The 7,515-nt window shown below is 33.0% G+C and overlaps 1 protein-coding gene across 5 annotated transcripts in view; it reads left to right on the top strand.

Moving 5' to 3' along the window:
- Positions 1 to 4,030: 4,030 nt before the first annotated feature.
- LOC149945644 (P-selectin-like) overlaps positions 4,031 to 7,515 on the top strand; it is a 44,365-nt gene continuing 40,880 nt past the window's right edge. For all 5 annotated transcript variants that reach the window (XM_090175251.1, XM_090175250.1, XM_090175248.1 and 2 more), the window contains exon 1: positions 4,031 to 4,140. The gene's annotated coding sequence lies outside the window, so the exon portion shown is untranslated. The remainder of the gene's footprint in view (positions 4,141 to 7,515) is intronic.

The raw sequence follows: 7,515 nt of genomic DNA, 5'->3' as shown, positions 1-7,515 counted from the left end.
TGTTTGAAGTTGACATATCGGTTGTTGAATTATTTTGTTGGGAATAAATCTTCGGTCGACAAGCGTATCGTAGCTTCTCAGCCTTTAGGCTAAAAGAAAATGTAGTATCTGTAACACTAACTACAGTATATTGGCTGCTATTTAAATTTAGTGCCTTCCACCAAAAATGCACCTTTTGAATTGCACTGCATGTTTCCTAGGGGTCAGAAAGAATATGTTTTAACGGTTAGGTTAGCCGGGCGCGCCGCAGGCGCGTAGGCACCGTTTTCATATAGGAGGTGTTCTACGACTGAGGCCATTCTAACGAAATATCTGGGTATTGTCCTCTCACAGAGGACGTATATTGTCCTACGACAGAAGCCATTTTAAAAGTGGTGCTAAGGTATTAGCAGCATTTGTATCTGAAATTGAAATATTTCTTTAATCCCTGTTTATTTTAGATTTTAAACATCGTTTTTACTTTTTATAATTTTTTATTGTATCGTTTTTATTGTGCCGCCTACAATTGTTTAAGAGGTATGGCCATCATTAAAATCGTCCTTAAAGCTGGAACTGTCAGTAAACAGTTACTACACTATGATCCTAGCCTAAAGGCCGAGAAGCTTCGAGTCGCTGTTGGACTACATATATTTTCCCAAGAGACTAATTCAACAAATGCTATTTTAACTAAGAAAAACCTAATTTTTTTGGTATTTACAGCCCAACCGGACATTAAACAAACACTAGCAGCGCAGCTGGATGGTAAACAAGGTAATGTTAAAATTTACCTGCCAGAAATAACCCTTTTTCTAGGAAAAAGAATTAATAGTGAATATTTAAGTCATAAAAATCCCCGCAAATGGGAAAATCGTTCTAATAACAAATCTGCGCAACAGGAAAATCGCGCAAACGGGAAACTGCGCAAACGGGAATCTGCGCAAACGAGAAAACCGCGCAATTGGGAAAAAGCGCGCAAATGGTAAATTGCGCAAATGACAAACTGCGCAAATGACTAACTGCGCAAATGGGGAGCTGCGCAAATAGCAATTCCGCAAATGGGAAACGCGCAATTGGGAACGTGCGCAAACGAAAACTGCGGAAGTTTGAAGTGCGCAAATGGAAACTGCGCAAGTGGACCCAAACCGATCCAAATTGCTTGAGCTATCCCGAAATAATTTGGCGTTGCGATATTTGCATTGCAGCACCACTTTCTTCGATGTCTTATTTTCTCCAGTGGGTTAACTTCCCAAATATGTATAATGTTCATGTAAAATATTACTACCAAATGATCCATTCATGAACATTCTATAAAACTGTTCATCGCGAATGCTATGTGAAAACCTTTCGTTTAACGGTACAGTCAAACCATTATTTCCCGCTGTGGACGAGTCATTATGATTGACTATAGATGGTCCTGCACTTTCATGGACGATTTATTTCGATATCATGGTACTTTTCGATGAAGCCGTCATTCTGGTAAATCACAAAAACCAGACTGAGTGAGTTACAAATTTACAAAACTATGCTAAGAGCTCTTTAGATCGAGGGGCTAGTCCATCGTGAAATATGAATGGTGTTAAAAATTGAAAATAAATATCTCAAAGCTCGTCTATCGTATAGAAAAGATGGGAATCCCAATGAAGTAATAGAAAATCACTAATTTTGGAATTCGGTAAGTAAAATGGAGATATTCCGGAATTCGTATTGACGTTGTGCACATTTTTCCTAAGTAGCTAGCCCCGCGTCCTGAGCAGAGCAAATTATGTTGTAACGTGAAATTCGGTCAAAATTAAATCCTAGCTATTGGACAAGGCCTATTTTAATCATTTCTAGATGCTGGACAGTGCACAGGTTATTTAACTACTTTCACTTACTACCCCCTCGCAAACTTCAAGATTTTTGAAATGAAGGTTACCAAACCGTTTCGGTATTTTGGTTGGGAACTGCACTGTCTAAGGCAAGAGGTAGTATAGGTAGTAAGGGTGGGAGATTGGATAAATTAGCTCTCTTTCTCCGCCAGGTAGCGTAGATCCTAATTTTGATTTATCTCGTGCCTGTCTAGTGCTAAATACTTGCGCCCTTATCCCAAATTCAAATTTAGAGGGCCTTGATTATCTTACGCTTCAACCTACTATCCCTCAGTCTACAATCGGAAAATCCAATTCATATGCCAAAATCAACGCAAATATTATAAGGTTATTTGATTTAAACAACTGATAAACGAAAAGATGAATTTGATCAAAATTTTTAAATGTAAGATTCTGAAGAATCAGCCTCAGATGTAAATGTACAAAAAAATCAGTACGAAGTTGCTACCGGATACGGGGATAAAACATTTGTTCTTAAAATTTTAAGAAGCAACTTCTTTGTCGATCAGCAATTGAAAATATTCATCAGTATTGAAATGAAATTAATAGTTCTTATTACAAAAATAAGTATATTTTCATAGCAAATTCAGAAAACATTGCATTTTTGGAATTTTTTTTACTTTTTTAGAGCTGAAGACCGAAAGAACAATGTTTTTCAAAATTCCTGACCAAAAGTAAGAAAAATTAAACAAATTCAGAACACATGGAAAATATTTCAACTATTTTAGAGCTGAAGGCCAAAATTACAATGTTTTGCAAAATTCATGACCACATTTATATCTAGAAAATGAAGGAAAAAAGTAAGAAAAATTTAAAAATTTAAAACAGAAATAATCAACTACCGTGATCATTATAAATCGATTCAACTTTAACAGGGGATACATATTCTTTATTTTTGAAGATTTATTTTAAATTCATTAAAGAATTTAATTTTAGATCTTTTTAGGAAAACGGTTGCGGTCTGCTTCGTAATATTTGTCAAAAATATACACAACTTTTTCGTCCGATTAATATTAATGATACACCTTAAGGATTTCTTCCCTTCGCCAAATTAGTGATTTTCTTACCAACTGCTTCCATACGTGGGAAGGATATTTATTATCCTTCAATCACCCTTGCTGTCACCATCTTCCAAATAAGAGTCATTACGCCCGTCATTTTTATGTTATCTCTCTTGATGTGCAAAAGATCAATTTATTACTTTTTCTTAAAAAATGAAGTTTTTAAATAAAATGTAATGTTTTTCCTTGGAAAGAAAGGAATTTGGTCGTAATTTAAACCCTTGAATGGGGCAGACTCTTCTAAGCAGGTCGCCATGTTTGAACATGTTCCCAAGGCAATAGATCTGGTTGAAATAATCGCCGTGCCTACTTTAAGAATTTACGAAGTGGTAATGTAACGGGGCATTCGACTTTCTTCAAGCTCTACACGAGTGCATTACTCATAAATAACAATATAATGCACAGGTGACCAGTGTTGATATCTCCCATCTTAGCTCATTTTTCTCAAATGTAATTTACCGCGTGTTTCACTTCAACTTTTTCTTAAAATCTACCTTTTCCATCGACAAAATTTAAGATTAACGATTCTACTCAATATTTCCCAAAGCAATTGTTTTCCACAGAAACAAAAAACACACAAAACAAGTTTTAAATTTTGATTAAGAATAATTATTTTAAAACAAGTTTTAAATTTTGATTAAGAATAATTATTTTAAAACAAGTTTTAAATTTTGATTAAGAATAATTATTTTAAAACAAGTTTTAAATTTTGATTAAGAATAATTATTTTAAAACAAGTTTTAAATTTTGATTAAGAATAATTATTTTAAACAATCGATTTAAATAGTACATTTCTTGCTAAATTGACAGTTTAAAAGAATTCATAAAATTAAACAGACAAACTATAAGTCGCTGTTTTCTGGACAATTAACAATTTAAGGCATTATTTAAAATGATAAAACATCGCATCCCAGGTGGTGCGACGTGGCTACAGTTGTCAGAAAAGTCTGCGAGGGGAAATAATACAATAATTTTCTATTTTTCTTCCACTAGGCAAATAATATTTGTAGTTTAGTAAAGCATTCATCCACAATGCGAACAAAGCGTAATTAATCTAATTGTTTAAAGGAACGTCATCCACCTTGTGTTAATGGATTGTAAATTATCTGCGCGTCATGTCAAGAGTTCTCAGAGTGTGTCGTCGTTAGTGAGTCGTGGCACTTTCAAACGATTAGTTGAAGCTAAAGTAACGATCGAAACGTCTCAGAATAAGGGTCTCAATGTCAATTTTGGTAAGTCCAAATTTTAAATCTTATGATTTTTTAAATGCTAATCTTTTGGTATGTTTTATTAATTTCACGTAAGATCTTAAGTAAGCGTATAAATTTCGATGTTCCTGTTTCGCTGCTTAATGTGAAATGGTAAAACAACAATTTAAAGATTAGGTTTTGAATAAGATGAAGTAAGACACAAGTAAAGTTGTATTTAAGTTACATAAGTTTTGATTTTGGCTATCTATGTGCATGTTCTAATTTATGAATTCAAAGGAAAATAATTTCATTAGATTTTCACAAGAATGTATTTATTTATACCTAGGGAGAATGTCTATTTTGAGACGGTTTTTAGCCTTTCTCTCAATCCACCCGTTGGTCCCCCCAGTACGCTCCTCCGCTTAAAATAAAACGAATAGTCCCGGTATTTCATGGACTGCTTAAAATTTACGTCACCAAACGCGATGGAAATCAAACGCCGGTGACGTTTTGTCTCCCCCCCCCCCCCCCCCCGCGCGAGATAGGGGAAAGGCGTTCAACATGCCCGGCGATTGTCGCAACATAATCATTCTTCCTAAATATAAATAAAGATATTCTTGATTTTCATATATAGTTTTAATATACCTATTTGTACTAAGGGACTAACATGTTAGACCCCTAGTACCACTAGGTATAATAAAACTATATACGCAAATCGAACGTAGTTTTTTTTTTCCTAAATTCGTAAAGATGTATCCAACTACTTTTTACACACAGGATCCAATGTCTACTAACCTTGGATATACAATTAGATAAAACTAGATAATGTTATGTAAAGTTTTTATTTTTGTCTGCCAGAATTTATTCAAGGGGGGTTTGAGCTTATTTTGTAACATTTTTCTAAATTGGCAAATTCAAAACAAAGGACATTTTGTTGAATATTTTTTAAATGAAATAGGCGAAATTCCCGGTCTTCCCTAATTCCAAAGCGTTTTTCATATACGGCTCTCGCTTTTACTTCAGTTTTCCTGGAAATGGATTTAGGCTTCCACTGCATATTTTTATTTCTGACGAAGTTTACGTCAAGTGTAGTTAAAATAAGTTGGTTTCACTTAAAGCATTGATATTTCTAAGGGCAGCTCCCGAAACTGAATGTTCATTTAAATAGTCGGTTCGTTAAAGAGAAGTTACTTCAAAGCGCACTTTCATTAAGGAACATTGATATTATAAAGAACAGATGTTTCGCACTAAAGTTCAAAGTTTCCTAAATGTAGAGTTCCTAGGGGACAGATGATCTTAAAGCAAAGTTTTGCTTAGTTAACTTAAAGCGTAAGCCCATTTAAAGTAGCAGTAGATATGCTATGGCAGACTTTGCAACACAGAAGAGGGCGTAAAGCTAGTGGGAGACCTTTTCATTTGCGGTTGTTATTTTTTCTGAATTCGGAGTTTGAAAGAGATTCTGAGTATTATCATATTCAGGATGTTTGTGGAATTTACTTAATAAGGAGCCAAAGGTCAATTCTATTCACAAAATTTGGCAGATTTTTAAAGATAAAAATCGACAATGCAGCGACGATCGACCGAAAAAAAAACTATTTTAGTTTCTTTTCAACAATGTAATAGTTTAATTTATAAGCACCGTTTCGCTCGCTATAGTGAAAACTAAGTCCAGCCTCTGAGGAGATTTTTCACAGCGAGACGATTTTGTCTTCTGAATAAGAAAAATAAGCCCTTAGGGAAAAAATGTGTTTTTAAGAAACTTTTAATTTTGATAACTTGATATTATGTAATATGTTTCGTTAATTTAGTACTTAAAAAATTAATAATTATCTTCAATAGAGACTAGTAATTACCATAATGAATAAAATAGATATTTGCTTAATAAGAAAGTATAAATTTTCTTAAGTAGCTTTTTAGCAATTTTCTTAGTTAAATAAATAATCAATTTTCTTAATGAGCAAAATAATCAATTTTCTTAATAAGCAAAATAATAAATTTTATTTTTAGTAAATACTACATTTTCTTCATTTGTAAATTACTTATATTATTATCTAGTATCTTAGGAATATCAGTATTTATTATATAAGCTTTTTCGTAAGACATTTTTCATTTAATTGTATTTATTGATGAATGAGGAAATAAATAATCTCCGTAAATTGTTAATTGACCATTTCAACTATCAAAAAATTGACTATTTTAAACACCAAAATGCAACAGAATATTTATCATGTTAAAAAACGATCATGTTTAGGTGATAGTGGTGTTCAGCTTTGCAACATCATGCGTTAAGAAATTAAACGTGTTTTTTCTGTTATAAACGGCAAGCGCTAGTATATAAAACCACTAATTATTATTTAGTTGTCAAAACATTTTTTTAAATCGCACAAGTTTCATTTTAGTTTTAAATAGAATAATATCCGATAAAAATATTTTTATAAACTCTTTTGTATAAGTAGCACCCCACGCAAAATGCTTTATTAATTACAACCCTTGTTTATCGTGTGCTTAATAATTTGAAACCAAGTTAATAGTTTACTTTCCTTTGGTTTTCCCTATAACTCTAAACTACAAAGGCTCGAGCTTGACATGATCAATTAGAGTTGTAGTCAATTTGATATATTCGATTAATTTTTCTACTGTATTATGAAAAAATTATGACAAAGTTCTTGTTATAATAATTGATGAAAATTTTTTAAATATTTCTGTCATGAATTGGTTAATAAAATATGTGAAAATTTTTAATTTAACCAATGTGACAATGGTTTGATCCGTAAAAATGTTGATGAATTTAAGGTTGTAAATAGGTTCTGTATTTAATACGTTTGATAACTAACACTACGGCAAACACTGGAATTTTACAAACATTGGATTTTATTGTAAAAACTGCATGCATTTACCGTATTAAATACGTCTGGAATGAAGGTTAAATAAACAGCAATACTCTGTAAATATAACTTTATCTTGCTGTATTTTTAAACAGCAGAGTGTCCAGTAAATTTAAGAGGAAGCATAACAATAAAAAACCAGTCAGAGTTGGTTGTGAAATTAACAGCCTTCTGCTGGCATCTATGCTGACCGCAGCTTACTGTAAAACCTACAATAATATTTTTCTGTGTGTAACAATCAACTGGCACCGCTTGAGGTCAAAACGGACGGACGAATGGTCAACTGTTTCTAATAACTGCGCCGTTCGTTGTACATCTACTGTACTGTAAGTCGGGGATCCGAGAAAATGTTATGGAAACCTTTAGACCATGCCCCAGGAAGGGACCAACCGGGCGGATTTTTAAACAGAGTATAAGGGCCAAGTTTTATGAACTTTTGAAATTTGGACTGTGGTCGAGCCGGAAATTCATGGACACAGAAATTATTAAATTTTCACTTTTGTGATGCCCATGTCAAAGAAAAAGTGGTCAT

This window comes from Leiobunum rupestre, chromosome 5, assembly GCF_980474605.1.
Source record: "Leiobunum rupestre chromosome 5, qqLeiRupe1.1.hap1, whole genome shotgun sequence".
NCBI lineage: Eukaryota > Metazoa > Arthropoda > Arachnida > Opiliones > Sclerosomatidae > Leiobunum > Leiobunum rupestre.
This window is presented reverse-complemented; position numbering and strand designations above follow the sequence as displayed.